This window comes from Eublepharis macularius, chromosome 4, assembly GCF_028583425.1.
Source record: "Eublepharis macularius isolate TG4126 chromosome 4, MPM_Emac_v1.0, whole genome shotgun sequence".
NCBI classification, from domain to species: domain Eukaryota; kingdom Metazoa; phylum Chordata; class Lepidosauria; order Squamata; family Eublepharidae; genus Eublepharis; species Eublepharis macularius.
Genome location: NC_072793.1, coordinates 181,162,175 through 181,179,788, shown reverse-complemented (window position 1 = coordinate 181,179,788; position 17,614 = coordinate 181,162,175). Strand labels below are relative to the sequence as shown.

Here is a 17,614-nt window from a genome sequence, read left to right as displayed (position 1 = left end):
TTGGAGAGAATCTGGGTCAGGATGATCCTATTCCCTTTGATTTTGGTAGTGCAGCTCCCACAGGGATCCTGAAGTTGGTGGTCAATTTTAACTTGCCTAGTCTTCACTTTCTTGTTATAGATTGGAATACCTCCCACCGCAATTTAGTAATTTTTCTGCAATATAGTGAACTTTCCCTTAAAGCCCAGTTCTATGCAACTATTTGAGTTTGTATTTCTTGGAGACTTTCAGTATCTTATACATGTCAGAGACTGAAGTACAAGAAAATGTCATTTTTCTTGCCATTTGTTTGATGTTTGGTATTGATTTGATCAAAGGGCTGGCTGGTGGGATTCTGCTTTCTTTCTTGAGTGCTCAGGAATGGGAATCGATGATCAAGTGGGCAACATTTTCCTCTTTCAGAGCTTCCCAGTATCCTTTGAGGAGGTAGCCATGTTCTTCACGGAGGAGGAATGGGCTCTCCTGGATCCGGACCAAAGAAAACTCTACTGGGAAGTGATGCAGGAAAACTATGAGATCGTGGTGTCTCTGGGTAAGGAGCCTTTCCCTTTTATCCTAACTGCAGAATAGAAGGGGGGAGAGGCATCTTCTTTTGGTCCTCTTTGATTTCAGGACTCAACTTTCATTGTCCGCAGAGGAAAGATTGGAACTCCCAGCCCTGGGGATATTACAGTCCCTGAAAAAGAAAGCGTACAATAAATTCAGGCTGCAGAGAAATCGGTTGATGAGGAGGGCTCTGATCAGGAGAGATGGAAGATATTGGATTAGCTTCATGCTAGCAAATCCCTGCAGCTCATGTTTCCTTCTCTGGTCTTTGTATTTTGACATGGATTGGCTCTGCAGGAGTCCTCTCCTTGTGTGATTGAAGCTGGTGGGAGGAGAAAGGAACTGGTCTTCCTAAGGAGGGGCCCTTGTGTTCATTTTGTTCTGAAAAGGAACAGGCTAGTGGCCTTTGTGATTAATATTGTTCATAAAAGTGGTTAGTAACTTAAACCGTGTGTGCTGTACTTTGTAGACTTTATGTTAAGTTGCTTGTCCTTACTGTTGTGGGTTTTTTTGATTCACTGCTCCCAATACCAGCTGGAGGAAGACAGGGGGTGGGCATTACCACCTGCGCCGCTCCTAATACCAGCTGGGTTAAGGCATTGGATGGGCATTGCCACCTACTCCACCCTGAATACCAGTTGGGTTAAGGCAGGGGTATTACCACCTGTTCCACTACTAATACCATCTGGGTAAAAGCAGAGGGCTGGTATTGCCACCTTTTCCCCTCCTGATCCTGGCCTGGCCTTCCTGCCACAGCACATTTTCTGGAGGGACATAGTGCCTTGCCTGGGCTTCCCTCCGCAACAGTGCCCTCTGGTGGTGCACGAGGGTATAAAGTGAGTTGTCTGAAACATGCTTACTCAATTATATAGTAGGATACTCCACCCTCTCTAGGCTCCTCCCCCAAATCTGCAGGAATCCTTCAAAGTGGAGCCCTAGCTCTGCCTCCTGACAAAAGAGTTCTAGGAATACTGGATGAAGCAAAAACCTCAGTGATCATCTTTTCCTGTCCAATTGTAGGCAAAATTAAAGATTTATAGCCAGTGTTAGAGCACACCTTCTTCCCAACAAGGACCCCAAATGGCTTAGCTTGTCCTTTCCACTATTTTATCCTCACAACAACCCTGTGAGGTAGGTTTGGCTGAATATGCATGCCTGACCCAAGGTCAACCACTCACTTTTAGTGGCAAATGGGGAATCGTTTGTGGACCTCCTAGATCCTGAACAGATCCTCTAATCACTGAACCTCACCATCTCCGTTAGCTCAGGGACATTCTTAAACCTTCTTTGTTCAGCAAAGTAGGGGATATTATTCCATTTTTCTTCTCTGGGCTGCCAAAAGGGGGTTCAGTTTTGAGACCCTTACCTTTATTTATTGATGGGTTATGCTTGCCGTAGTCAACTGTAGCTTCCATTGCAAATTGGGGGTGGGGTGAGGTTCTAGAAAGTACCTGGACCGTGGTGGCCCAATTACCTTCATTTGGAGCACAACAACTCACATTTTGCCAGCCGACGGAGCTGCTTTCCTTCTTATCTTCCTTTTTCTATATATATTTGAGCTGGTGTGAGGCTGCTAAATCTGAAGGTCTCTCTGCAGTCAGTTATTTAGATAACCATAAATCTTGAAAAAACCGTAAGTCTTGAAACTTGAAAGTTAACTAATGGCTCCTGGCAAATGCCCAAGAGACCTTGACGAACCTGGCTTTTTGCCAGTGTAAACAGACCAGACTAGAAGATTTCTGTGTCTTAAAGAGAAAGAGAAAACATGGTGAACAAAACTTGCAATATAGTATTGAAACCCCAAATCGCTTTTCACCCCTCACAGAGCTGTTTGAATCAACTGAGGAGAAGGAGACTCTCTTTTGTCCGCCTCAGACAAAAAGTGTCTTTGTAGCTGACTCTGAAGCATGGCAGTCAGAGAGGCAGCAACCAAACCAGGCCCAAACTGAAACTTATAAGGAAGACCTCGCGTCTCATGCCATGATCATGCCAAACATCTATGGCATGAATTAGGTCTGGCAGTCGCAGAGAAAAGAGAGTCATGTTTTTGGGAACTTGTTTCCTTTGGGCTTGGCAAGCCTCCTTTTCAGCTTGAAGCTCAAATCTCAGGGAAAGAGTGACATACACATTTCAGCAACATTTTTGGAGCACCTTAATCCCCATCCTTGATCGATGGCTTACAAAGGCAGATTTCCCACTCCGAATTCTCTGTATCTCCTAATTGGCTCCCAGTTTCTGAACCTGAGATTAAAGATCTTATCACCTCTCTAGCCTCAGGAAAAGCTCCAGGAGAGGATTTTATTCCTCCGGAACTACTAAAGTCCTTCCCTGACTGGTGGTCGCCAATACTTGCCAGAGTCTTTATGCAGGTTAATGAAACTGGCATTTTCCCATCATGATGGAAACTGAGTATTGTAGCTCCTATTCATAAGAAAGACGGTGAAGCAGATCCAAAAAACTACCGTCCCATAAGCTTGTTGAATATTACAGCAAAACTTTATAGTAAATATCTTCTGTATAAATTGGAGAACTGGGAAATTTCTAATCATGTAATCCACCCCAATCAGGTTGGCTTCAGAAAGGGCCAAAGTACAGTTGAGCACTGTCAAAATATCAGTTAGCCTTATCAGGCATAAATGGCCCCACTAAAGCCCTTTTTGTAGCATTTGTTGATCTTGCTGCTGCATTCGATTCTATAGATAGAAACCATCTCTGGAAGAAGCTAGCTAGCACAAATATAGATAAACGCTTGCTGTTTCTCCTTACCCAAACTGGACTAAAAATGTCACTGCACCAGTTTCTTTTTTGTGGACGCGGAAAAAGTATTTGACAACCTGAACTGGGACTTTATGTTTGCCACTATGGAAAAGCTGCAAATGGGAGAAAAGTTCATACAAGCGGTTAAAGAAATTTATAAAGACCAAAGTGCAGCGATTGTAGTGAATGATGATTTGACCAAAAAATTGAAAATAAGTAAAGGCACAAGACAGGGCTGCCCTCTGTCTCCATTGTTGTTCATTTTGATTTTGGAAATATTGATGATTCAAATACAAGAGGACGACACAATCCGAGGCATAAAAATAAAGGAATTTTCCTACAAGGTCAGAGCATTTGCGGATGACATAATGTTAATAGTAGATGATCCAATTGAGAACATGCCAAAGGTAATAGAGAAAATAAAGGAGTTTGGAGACTTGGCTGGATTTTATGTGAACAAAAAGAAGTCGAAGATATTATGTAAGAATATGACTAAGCAGAAGCAGCAAGAACTAATGGAGATAACGGACTGTGAGGTAACTAACAAAGTAAAATATCTTGGCATTGAACTGACTGCGAAAAATATAGATTTATTTAAAAACAACTATGAGAAATTGTTGATACAAATAGAGAGAGATTTGATAAAATGGAATAAACTGAATTTATCATGGTTGGGAAGAATAGCAGCAGTAAAGATGAATATCTTACTGCATGTGATGTTCTTGTTGCAAACAATTCCAATTATTCGAGACTCTAAACAATTTGATAAATGGTAAAGGAAAATTTCAGACTTTGTGTGGGCAGGCAAGAAACCATGTGTGAAAATGAAAATATTACAGGATGCGAAGGAAAGAGGTGGTTTGCAACTGCCCAATATAAGACTATACTATGAAGCAATATGTCTGGCATGGTTAAAAGATTGGATAACGTTAAAAAAACGTAAATTGCTGGCTTTGGAGGGACACAAAAAATATTTGGATGGCATGCATATTTGTGGTATGATAAAGTAAAAGTGGACTCTATGTTTTTGCATCATTACATCCGAAGAAGCCTCTTCACAATCTGGAAGAAATATAAGATTTACATGGAAGATGGAATTCCTTCATGGGTGGTTCCGTATGAAGTAATAGATCCGAGAACTGTCGACAATGAACAGCAACGTCTAACTTAGAAGGAGATAACACAAATACAACATTAAATATTAAGAATAAAAACAGAAGAAGAGCTGTCTCCTTGTTATTGATGGTTTCAATACAGGCAGATCAGAGATCTTTACAACTCGGACTGTTTAAAAGGAGGAATAAGAATGGAAAATTCAGAATTAGAAGAAGTGATATTACAAGAAGGCAAGAAAGAAATTTCAAAGATTTATAAAGTACTTCTAAAATGGCATACGGAGGATGAAATAGTAAAAGTCCAGATGGTGAAGTGGGCAATAAATTTTCATAAAGAAATAACAATGGAGGCGTGGGAGCACTTGTGGAAAAATACACTGAAGATTTCAACTTGTACGAATATTAAAGAGAATGTATATAAAATGATTTATAGATGGTATTTAACACCAAAGAAAATTGCATTAGGAAATACCAAGTCAGACAAATGCTGGAAATGTAAAAAGCATGAACATAGATGCAGAGAAGTTAGCCGTGTTAGTCTGTGGTAGCAAAATCAAAAAGAGTCCAGTAGCACCTTTAAGACTAACCAATTTTATTTTAGCATAAGCTTTCGAGAATCAAGTTCTCTTCTTCAGATGCCTGATACAGAGACTGGTCAAACACAGAAGAGCAGAGGGAAGTGAAGAAACAAATCAACAGGGCCAGACTAGTACCCAGAAACAGCCTACTCCAGGACAAACCTAAAGGAACTAACAACAGAACACCACTGGTTGTCACCTATAGCTCCCAGCTCAAACCCATCCAACGTATCATCAGTGAGCTACAACCCATCCTGGAAAATTATACCTCTCTCTCAGAAGCCCTGGGTGGAAGACCTTTCCTTGCCTACAGACAGCCCCCCAACCTTAAACGACTTCTCACTCACAACCATGAATCAGCCAGCAGAGTCACCAGCACAGGTACCAGGCCCTGCAACAGACCCAGATGCCAGCTCTGCCCCTATATCTACCCAGGGAATACAATTACAGGACCCAATGGCATCAACTACACTGTCTCTGGCTCTTACAGCTGCTCATCCTCCAATCTGATATATGCCCTCATGTGCCAACAATGTCCTTCTGCTCTGTACATTGGACAAACCAGCCAACCTCTACGCAAAAGAATAAATGGACACAAAACTGACATTAGAAATGGAAACGTCCAGAAACCAGTGGGAGAACACTTCAACCTACCAGGACATTCCATCAAAGACTTAAAGGTCGCTGTAGTTCAACAGAAACCTTTCAAAAACAAAATCCAACGGGAGGCTGCTGAACTGGAATTCATATGCAAATTTGACTCTGTCAAGCTGGGACTGAATAGGGACTATGAATGGTTATCACATTACCACAGGTAACAGATTTCCTTTACAGAGGTGGGGTCTGGGGGAGCTCAGTGGTACCTGGCGTGGGCTTTCGGGAACCACAGATCTCTTTGTCAGATGCATCTGGCAGGGAGAGCTGTGGTTATCGAAGGCCCATACTGCATTGGAATTGGATGGTCTAGCTGTTTGGCTTCTATAAACTAACAGGGCAAACTCCTTTGAAGCCAACTGATACACACACCAAAAGGAGATGTTTACATATACTAGCAAAGGAATGTTTTGATTGCTCCCTCCCCCTCCCCCCCTAATTGCCTCTTCCCTCTGCTCTTCTGTGTTTGACCAGTCTCTGTATCAGGCATCTGAAGAAGAGAACTTGATTCTCGAAAGCTTATGCTAAAATAAAATTGGTTAGTCTTAAAGGTGCTACTGGACTCTTTTTGAAAAAGCATGAAGGATCACTGTATCATATGTGGTGGACTTGTGAGGTAGCTAAGCAATACTGGGGAGATATAATTGAAGCAATTAATGAGATTTTACAAATCCAAATAAATAAGGCAGCCCAGAAGGACTATCTGGAGTATTCATGGAATTCCCATTGAACAGTGCAGCTCCTATAAGTATTTGGGAGTGACTTTTAGCAAGACCCTAAGTTGGAATACACATCTGGATATTGTTAAATCCTCCACTTTAAAAATAATAGGGGCAATTCTGAGATTCTACTATACCAAGGTTGGATCTCTTGTAGACCCTTCAATAAAACTGTATTTATGTAAGGCAATCCCCCACCTTCTTTACGGTATAGAGGTTGGGTTAGAAAGAACATATTATAACCCGTCTGGAATCCATTCAAAATCTTTTCATCAGAGGATTGCTTGCCCTACCCAGGGGGACCCCTGCAGCCCTAATGAGGGCAGAACTTGGTTTGCCTTCAGTTAGAGCTCGGGTTCATTTGGCCATACTTAAATTCTGGAGCAAGGGCAATGAAGTTATTACGAGCAAGCAATGCTTTCAGCTGATGACACACAGTGACTCACGCTGGGCAGCCTGCTACAATAACATTCTTGTTCATTATTCCATCCCAGATGATTTATTGGGGATTTTAAATAATGGCTCCAGCTTACAAAATTGGGTCTACAGATGTGATGCTCTTTTGGACAGTTTTCCAGTTTCTCAATCCAGATCCTCCCCCTGGTTTAAACTGATCAAAAGAGATCATGTTAGATCTCCTTATTTAGTGAATATCACATCCCAAAATCTCAGAAAATCATTTACCTCCCTGCGCTTTCAAACAATGCCGACAGCTTTACTTACAGGAAGATACCTTCGAACCCCAGTGGCTCTTCGTCTCTGTATATGCAGTGTCTCAGTTCCTGAAGATCTTCTACATTACACCTTATTTTGTCCTATGTATGCTGAGGCTGGAGCTAAATTTCTTGCTAATTTGTTAGTGCGGCGTAACTTCTGATACTGACAAATTAGTTTTCTTGTAATCTGATACTGATTCATTTGTCACTAGGAGAGTATTCCTGTTTGCTTTAGCTGCAAAAAAGATTAGGGCCAAGATTGTTTTCTCGGAAAACTTTCTTTTTTTTTCATAACTATCTGGTATTTATTAAGGTTCCATTTTAATTGTATTTTATTTTTGTTATTTTAAAAACTGTATTTTATGCTTGTATGATAAATTTAAATTTTTACTGTTCTTAACTCTGTATTGTGACGGCCTTTGGCCATATACCATTAAACCTTACTACTAACTCACATTTTCATCCTGAAGCAAGAGGCCAATTTTGAGGCCCCTCTCTTTATTTTTGGATGAGCTCCACCTTCCCTGGATGACCATTGCATCTGAAGCCAAAAGCAAGGGGGTGGAGGTTTGGGGGGATTGGGTAGGCCGGGATGTTGCAATTCCTTTTGTGTTTTGTAGTGAAAGTTCTGCAGTTATCCCAAAGATAGTACTCAGTTATGAGGCCGCCTAGCTTTATTTTCTGAGGAGATATGCTGACCGTACAAGGACAAAGTATTTTATTCATATATACTAGCAAAAAAGCCCATTGTGAGAAAAAATACAACGGATTCCAGAAAGGGGAGGGCGGGCGGGCTGGCCGTTCCCTCTTCTTCCATCTCTGATCCCAGCCATTGAAGGAGGGGGATGGGCATTGCCATCTGCGCCATGCCTGAACTCATTCATGTGAGGGGTGGGCGGGCTTTGCTACCTGCTCACCACCCCACCTGCTCCACACCTTCACCTGATCCCATCTGGGTGAAGGAGATTCAGGCATTGCCACCTGCGCTGGTCCTGATTCTGGCAGGTTGAAGGGAGGGGCCCCCAGGTCAAGGCAGCCCCCAGACTAGATTACATGTTGCTGGCTGAGGTTGTTTCTGGGCCAGAGAAGCGGGGAAGAGGAGGACCAGCAGCCATAGCAGCAACATCAGGTGGCTGTCCAAATGACAATAGCCTTGAACACTGACTACAGGGCCAAGCTGTCACAGATCCGACAGATACACCACTCTGCGCTAGAGAAATATGAACAGGCCTGCAAATATGAACAAGGCCAATTTCACCCAAAGAAATTGAGCACATGGTGAATATAATTCATGGGAAATTCAGCACCAACAAAATGCCGCTGAAACAGAGCACGTGCAAGGCTGTGATGATCCTGCGCTCACGGTTTCTTGACGCAAGGCGTAAGTGACGTAATTTCAGCAAGCAGGCAACAGAAGTCTTGAATGAGTATTTTTATTTTCACCTTCCCACTATCGCCACATTGGAGACACAGACCCTGTCTCCAACGCATCTCTCTGGCCCCTCTTGCCACAGAAGCACCCCGTCCCCCTCTCGAAGCTGGCGGGGTTCGCCGGGTTCCCGTGGCTTGTTGTTGCTCTACTAGCCGGACAACTTGGGTGTGGTTTTTTACTTGACATGCTAGTTGTAATGATCCCAGGAGCGTTGGGGGTCATCTTTAATTCTCAATGGATGCGTTGTACTGACTACATATATTAAAGGGCAACTGCATTGGACTACATGTATAACATGCAACGTTTTGCAAGTAGAAAATGAGGTTGAATATAAAGGTCTATTGATTGATGATCTCTGAGACTTTTCTAGTGAAAGTACAGGTATTGCAACTGTCACAGGGGAAATGTCCTCTGGGGAGTTGTGTAGCCTCACATGTTACAGACAGCTAATCAGCATGAATTAATGAATGTTGGACTTTACCATTCCTTGATGTAAGTAAATGTAAATTCCTTGCATTTCATTGTGCACTTTAGATGAATGAATTATTTATGTATTGAATTATTACCTTTATATTGTAGTGGTTTGTATTTATACATTGTAGAAATTGGTTTGAATAATGAATGTCCCCTTTGAATTATTGAAATTTTTTTGTCTCTGAAGTGACAGTGATAATAATTGTATTAGTATCTTGCCCACAAGTTGGATATTGTAAGTTTCTGATATTCATTGTTAGGTATATTATCTTATCTTTATTGTAGATATTGTTGAAATTGAGCACTTCAGCACTTTATATATAAATTATTGGGACGTTATCATATCTGTGATTGAGTACTCTGGAAAATAGTTGTAGTGTAGTTTTCCTGTAGCTTCAGGAGTAGCACCTGGTGTTTGTTAATGATCAGGTGTGGAGCAGGAGGTAATTCCCCCCCCCCCAGTCACCCAGTCGTAATCAGGAGTGGAGCAGGTGGCAATGTCAGCTCCCCACACATTGCCAGGATAAGGTGTGAAGCAGGTGGCAATGCCAGCCCGCCCTTCACTCAGCTGGGATCAGGAACAGAGGAAGTGGCCGTGCCTGCCCCTCCCACTTCCATCCAGCTGGGATTAGTGATGGAGGAGAAAGGCCTGTCCGGCCTCCCCTTTTGAGAGCCCATCGTATTTTTTCCCAAAACAGCCTTTGTTGCTACAGATTACATATTCCTGTCATTATTTCAGGCCCCCCGGCTCTCAGTGTTAAAAGTACTATACTCATTTTTCTTGCTAGTAGGTATTTTCACCTTTTTTATTTCCTCCATTTTCTTATTTGATTTCTGTCTCTTTTTTCCAGCTGCAGATGTGAGGAAGATGGCAAGTGAGAAGGAACGAGGAAGGGCAGTTGTGGAACGAAATGAAGATCTGGAAGGAGACGCAAAACTGAGGGGTCATGTGGTACAAAAGATGCAGCAGAGAAGCAGGCAAAAGCAGAGGAAGAAATTGGCTGCCCATCAGAGCAGGAAGATACCTGAGGTCCCAGGCCATGATGAAATGCAGAAGAGAAAGAAAAGTCATAAAGGTCTCTGGAAAGCCAAAATATTGAGACACAAGCTCAGACTTGAAATATGTCAGAACATTTCAACATGCTGGAAAACATATAAAAGCTCAGAAAATGGAAAGACCTTTTTTCAAAATAGCAAGCGGACTAAAAATCAGAGGATGCCCACAGGGGAGAAGCAATACAGATGTTTGGAGTGTGGGAAGAGCTTTTCTTTCAATAGCCTCCTAATTAGACACCAAAAGGTTCACACAGGGGAGAAGCCATATAAATGTTTGGACTGTGGGAAGAGGTTCTCTCAGAATGACCACCTAACTAGCCATCAAAAGATTCACACAGGGGAGAAGCCATATAAATGTTTGGAGTGTGGGAAGAGCTTCTCTTTCAATAGCTGCCTAACTAGACATCAAAAGGTTCACACGGGAGAAGCCATATAAATGTTTGGAGTGTGGAAAGAGCTTCTCTTTGCCTAGCCGCCTAACTAGACATCAAAAGGTTCACACAGGGGAGAAGCCATATAAATGTTTGGAGTGTGGGAAGAGCTTCTCCCTTAATAGCTCCCTAACTTGCCATCAAAAGGTTCACACAGGGGAGAAGCCATATAAATGTTTGGAGTGTGGAAAGAGTTTCTCTATGAATAGCAACCTAACTAACCATCTAAAGTTTCACAAAGAGGAGAAACCATATAAATGTTTGGAGTGTGGAAAGAGCTTCTCTTATAATAGCACCCTAACTAGCCATCAAAAGGTTCACACAGGGGAGAAGCCATATAAATGTTTGGAGTGTGGAAAGGGTTTCTCTTATAATAGCACCCTAACTAACCATGAAAAGGTTCACACAGGGGAGAAGCCATATAAATGTTTGGAGTGTGGAAAGAGTTTCTCTATGAATAGCAACCTAACTAGACATCAACAGGTTCACACAGGGGAGAAGCCATATAAATGTTTGGAATGTGGAAAGAGTTTCTCTATGAATAGCTACCTAACTAGACATCAAAAGGTTCACACAGGGGAGAAATCATATAAATGCTTGGAGTGTGGGAAGAGCTTCTCTTTCAATAGCTGCCTAACTAGACATCAAAAGGTTCACACAGGGGAGAAGCCATATAAATGTTTGGAGTGTGGAAAGAGCTTCTCTTTCAATAGCCGCCTAACTGGACATCAAAAGGTTCACACAGGGGAGAAGCCATATAAATGTTTGGAGTGTGGGAAGAACTTCTCTTTCAATAGCCTCCTAACTAGACATCAAAAGGTTCACACAGGAGAGAAGCCATATAAATGTTTGGAGTGTGGAAAGAGCTTCTCTTTCAATAGCCGCCTAACTAGACATCAAAAGGTTCACACAGGGGAGAAGCCATATAAATGTTTGGAGTGTGGGAAGAGCTTCTCCCTTAATAGCACCCTAACTAGCCATCAAAAGGTTCACACAGGGGAGAAGCCATATAAATGTTTGGAGTGTGGAAAGAGCTTCTCTACGAATAGCAACCTAACTACCCATCAAAAGGTTCACACAGGGGAGAAACCATATAAATGCTTGGAGTGTGGGAGGAGCTTCTTGCATACTATTGTCCTCACCAACCGTCACATGATTCACACAGGGGAGATGCCATATAAATGTTTGGAGTGTGGGAAGCGCTTCTCTATGAATAGCCATCTAACTAGCCTTCAAAAGGTTCACAGAGGGGAGAAAACCATATAAATGCATGGAGTGTGAGAGGAAATGAGAAATACACGGGAGGAACAAAAATTAATGGTTGTTCTATAAACTCTATATCACGTATTTACAATGGCATTACGCTCCAAAGCTTATAAAGGTTACAATAAATCATGCATAACACAATTACCACAGGCAGGTCCTATCTGCAAACCATATATGTACAACAAAGTACAATATGCTTGTGTTTTCTTATATATTCTGAGTGTCGAGTAAATAAATTTACATGAGTAGATTCTTAAAGGTCCAGGTTGTCTCAGAAATGAAACCATGCAAGGTGGATGTTCCACAGGTAGATTCTTCGATAGTTCAACAGGAATAATCAAATCACACCCGATCCGGGGCTGGCTAATTACCGCAGATTTCGTGCCCTTGCTTCCTCAGGGGCGTGATTCTTGAAGATGACGTTAATTCTAAAATTAAAAATCTCTCTCTAATAACAACTATCTCATAGAAAACTTCAAATAGAATAAAATTTAACAACATGCACACATGTGCACTGACCTGAAATCTAGTGCAACCTATTCCCAACATCTGTTGCATGTATGCCATTATTCCTTCACGTGCATTTCTAGAACAAAAACATACATTTAAAGGAAACCCAAACAAGGTTTCTATAAGCTAAATATCCGTTTGCTTTCTTATAGTACTAACCTCTAGAATATATGCAAGCAACCTCTTCAGTTTGTAAACATACACTTCTGAGACCTTGAAATTGGCGGCAGTGAATTCTCATGTCCGCACCCACTCAAAGAGAACTCAGATTAAGACGTCTTGCTAATTAACCAATTAGTATTCGTATTAAAGGGATCTTTGTGCAAGGCAATCCATACTTACACAAAACAACTTGAAACCAGCTCATTATTTTTAAAAACTAGCTCATTATTTAGACCGGAGGGCTTAACAGTTTGCAGAAACTGTATCCAGAAAGCCTCCCGCCGTAACAGGGCAGTTATGTCAGATCTATCCTGCTTCATAGTTTGTGAGGAGCTTCTTGCTTAGTGGTGTCCTCACTAACCTGTAACGAGCTTTTGCCCATGTCTGAAACTAAGTTTCTACTAGCCAAAAGAAAGATGTATCTTTTCTCTTGGAAAGCTTTCAGCAATTAGTTCTCAGACCTGTCAAACAGATAAGTTCTTTGAACCACCTGTTTATCAGTACATTTATTTATATAGGGTTCAGTATTGCTTTGCAACTCTTTATCAAACACACAGACACCTGTCTCGAGTTTATTTCACTGTATTGAAAATACACCCTAGATTTTTAATGAAGCAAGTAATTAAAATATAAATGGTTATTAATACAAGTCCTATAAAAACAGAACACAGAAAGGCAATAAGAAATAAGTTTGCTAACATTTCTTAAATTCCAAGTTTAACATAAAATTTCTATGAAATGCATAGGTAAAATAAGTTCTCACCTAAATTCTCTCAAGAGATTTCTTCCATCAGAGCTCTGCCATTCTATCTGAGTTTGCAATTTTATACATCGTCATATGTAAATATTTAAGGTCTATTCACATGATAGCACAAAGAAATGATAATTAGTCTGATGCTTCACTGAATATTCATAGTTTCTATTGTATAACCTTCCAATTAGTAAAAAAATTACATTATACTCAGACTTACAAAACAAAACTATAAATCTCTGAGAAGTGTCAGAAAAAGTTAAGTTGAGAGATCACCATTGGTTGAATCTCCGATAGAGGAACTTTAATCTCGATAGAGTCCACTATTTTAATCAACTGTCAAAAGATTAAAGCACACCTGTTAGAATTACCTAACACATAGATTGTTCATGCAAAGTTTAAAAGTTCATCTAGAGAATACAAGTGCTTGGCCTAGTATTGCTCAGTATTGATTATTGTCATGTGCTTTTATCTATGTTGGTGCAACACCCTCTCTTGATCGAGAAACTTAACTATTTCAGTAATTATAAAAGTGGTACAAAAATATAAATGCTTAGCATAATGTATGAATATACATTTGTAAGCTATATAAAAGTTTATTGGGCTACAAAATTGCAAAGCATGATTACTGGAAAAATCTTCTTTCACTGTGAGCGAAGGTTCATCTACTGCTGTGAGGCCATAGTAAAAAAAACAAAACTGCATGCTGCTGCTTGGCAGAGATGTCCTAAATCAGACAGGGTGTGGGTTCCCTCGAGGTTCCATTCCACTTTGGCCAGTCGGCTCTGGGATGACACGAGGCTGGATCACAGCTTCTCTGACATCTGCTTGAGGCTCTGCACGAGGACTCGGAGCAAGTAGCGCCTCCAGGAGAGGCTGCCCAGGCTGCAAACACAGAGGCTCCTCGAAGGTGATGCTTTCCAACCAAGGCAGGAAACAAAGCGAACAGCAGACATCGAGGTGAGCCCTGATTAACGATACACAGGCAGACCACATCTGGGATCCAATGGCATCTCCGGATAAAGAGACATCTCTGAGAAAAATTCTCTCACTGCAGGAAAAGCATTTATAGACAGGTATAACTTCCATGGTCTTGTAGAAAGAAAAAACGACCGAATGGATGAAGTTTTGTAAGGTTGTCACATCCCAAGAGACGAGCAAGATTAGCTCTGTATCTGGAAAGACTCCATCTTTCACGTAGCATCAGGGAGGACATCTACAGATGCAAATCAAAATAACACAGCAGCCAGAAGGAGAAACGGCCAAAAATAACGCAGAGTTCCAGTAAAAAAGGCAAAAATTCCAGTCCCCAAATTCAGGACCCGTGAGGCTAAATGTGCTGGAAGAGAGAGAAAGTTGCCCAAAACTGTTCCAAAAGCAGAAAAATTACTGTATTGGAATATAGAGTTCAACAGGTTAAATTCAGTAGTCACTGCTGTAGACAGGAACCGTGAAAGCCGATGAGCTGCAGAGTCAAAGCTTTCTAAAGGCTATAACAAAATCACCTTTATATCTTTCAAGACAGAAATGTTCGCACCTAAAAGTGGATATTTCAATTTTAATGAGTGCAGAAATGCATAACTCACATTGGTTGTTTGCTGAGAAAGAGGAGGATAAAAGACAAGATCATGACATATTGCCTTTACAGGTGTAGTTAAAATTAAAATTCTGCCTTTTGGCATTGAACAAAAACTATCAGTGGATAACAAAGCATAAGATCCATTAGGTAAACGTAACAAATTAGTAACTTTGTTGGAAACCTTAACTGCTTTGACACCAAAGTCAGTAAAATTTACAAGGTTAGAATAAGGAGAGTGATAGACTTCCTCACAAAAAACAATTGGATGCTGAGTGCATTTTGCAACTTGAATAAGTTCAAACTGATAAGCTTCATTCATGCACAGGTGTGTGTATTTCATATCTAGAGAGAGATGTGGGGTTTCATTATCATGGGTTTGAAAATGTCCCCAATTAAAGATCTCTTGACAAGATGTATACATCTTCCCATAAATTGGAACTTTGTAAAGAGTCTTAACAATCCATTTATTTCTTGGAAAGATCCAAGGAAAATAATTAGTCTTTTTGCCATTTAGATCATAAACAGCTATAATATTCACTTGAGTATTCTGCTTTAAAGCAATCCTTTGCAATTGGGTTAAGTTCAATAACTTAAAAATCTCATTCCAATTAATATGTTCCCGTACAGGTTTACCACCCAATAAGATGTCAGTTTCTCTTTGCACAGATTGGATCACTTCATGTGCAAAGAATTCAGTCTGAATCTCAGACATCATTTGTGATTATTTGCAAAGCAGCTATTAGCTGATCTCTGAGCTGATAAAAAGCTTCCTTTGTGACCTGAAAATTACGCTGAATAAATTCAAAACCAGTATTTACCCCTAGTAAGAACCATAAAACTTCAGACCATGTAAAATTTTCCATGAAAGCATTTGCTTGCCTAGTTTTTCTGACCTTTTTGACAGGGAACAAATTCAAAAGGTCTGTAACATTGGCATTATAAGTTTCATACCAATTATTGACAGGCATCCATTTGGTAGTTGTGGGTTTTCCGGGCTCTATTACCGTGGTCTTGGCATTGTAGTTCCTGACGTTTCGCCAGCAGCTGTGGCTGGCACCTTCAGAGGTGTAGTACCAAAAGATAGAGATCTCTCAGTGTCACAGAGAGATCTCGATATAAGACAGGTGAAAGAATGTGACACTGAGAGATCTCTATCTTTTGGTGCTACACCTCTGAAGATGCCAGCCACAGCTGCTGGCGAAACGTCAGGAACTACAGTGCCAAGACCACGGCAATACAGCCTGGAAAACCCACAACAACTATCGTTCTCCGGCCGTGAAAGCCTTCGAGGAATCCATTTATTTAAATGATCCTGTGCTTGCTTAAATGAATAACCATTTCTTAACCAATTGATACAATGTTTTCCCAGAGAATATATAACACTTTTCTTAGCAGTATACTTGGTATACAATTTAAGTGGTCCAGTAGATGAACCAAAAAAACCTTTTATTACACAGATTTCTCTGAGTATCCCATTGAATTCTTTCACCTGTCTTATATCGAGGTCTTAAAGTACCATTAGCTAAGAGTTCCTTTTCCAAAGTTTCATTAACCTGCATTGTATTTGCATGTAAAGATTTCCACAGTTCACCAAATTCTTCATAATTTGAACCAAAACATGTAACTTCCCATATAGTTTCATTCAAAAATAAAAGTATTTCAGGATACCAACATGCTAACTGCATGGAATCCTTGTTTCCAACTTTCCATATTTTATTTCCAGTTCCCATTCCACCCCATGGAGCAGAGATTGGAATTGCTCTATGCCTGAAAACCTGCATCCCCTTTTGAAAAAGCTGGATTCCACCACTGAGGATTATAGAGAGATGTGCCCTCAAAAATCCAAAGATTCTTTGGTTTAATAGTGGAAAAATTACATGGCCCGGGATACTTGAGGATTCTGAAGGACCAGATGGGAAAACTCTGTTGCCTAGAAACAGAATCTTCAGGAAAGGGTACTGAGCAATGTTCCCAATGAACATAGCTTGGGTAGGAATGAACTGGATCAAGGCTCACCGCATAAAGGTGACCAAAATGCACAAAGGTGAAGAGACAGGCACATCTGACAAGACTGAGAAAGAACTCAGTGGCAGAGGAGTTGAAAAAATTGTAGCTAGTCTTAACAGCTGATTGCATAGCTGGAATGTTATAAAAAACATCATGAGGAAACAAAGTTTGTGTGTCATACACAAAAGTAACAGGAATTTCCAAAAAAGTGGTATTGGCAACAAAAATGTATGGTCTATTTAATAGTAAGAAACCACTAGAAATAACTGTGTAGTTAAGGCTAATTGCCTGCTGAATTGCTCTCCTATCTTGGCCAAGAGAGCGGCGTGACAAATTTACAACCGGAATTGTCAGGATTTGTTTGTTTTTTCCATTTTTTTAAATTTTATTTTACAACGTAACATTACAAATACAAGGCTGCTATAAAATACAATATTGTGAATCAGCTTACATTAACATTAGTATAGTCTACAGGATAAGAGATAGTGTAACGTGATGATAATATCTAACAGCAGATAAAACATTAGTGATTACAGTGCAACAGATTCTTTTAGTTTAAAGATACAAAGGAAAGGTGCCTGGGAGGATGAATATCATTGCACGTTAAATATTCAAAAAATGGGAACCATTTGGAGAAGAAAACAATTACTTTTGGGTAGTGTTGTGATTGATACAAGCCGTCATAGATTTTCTCTTGAATATAGTGACCCCATACTTTCAGCGTCCAATTTTCAATTGTGAGGATTTTGGGGGATTTCCAATTGGAAGCTGTTAATGATTTAGCTGCTGACAATAAACTTCGAATTAAGTCTTTTCTAATAGTGGGAACCATAACGGGATCCCATTGATCTAAAAAAATCA

The 17,614-nt window shown here is 40.6% G+C and overlaps 1 pseudogene; it reads left to right on the top strand.

The window, feature by feature from the left end:
- The window catches only part of LOC129327977 (zinc finger protein 420-like), a 33,978-nt pseudogene that overhangs the window by 2,920 nt on the left and 13,444 nt on the right, over window positions 1-17,614 (top strand).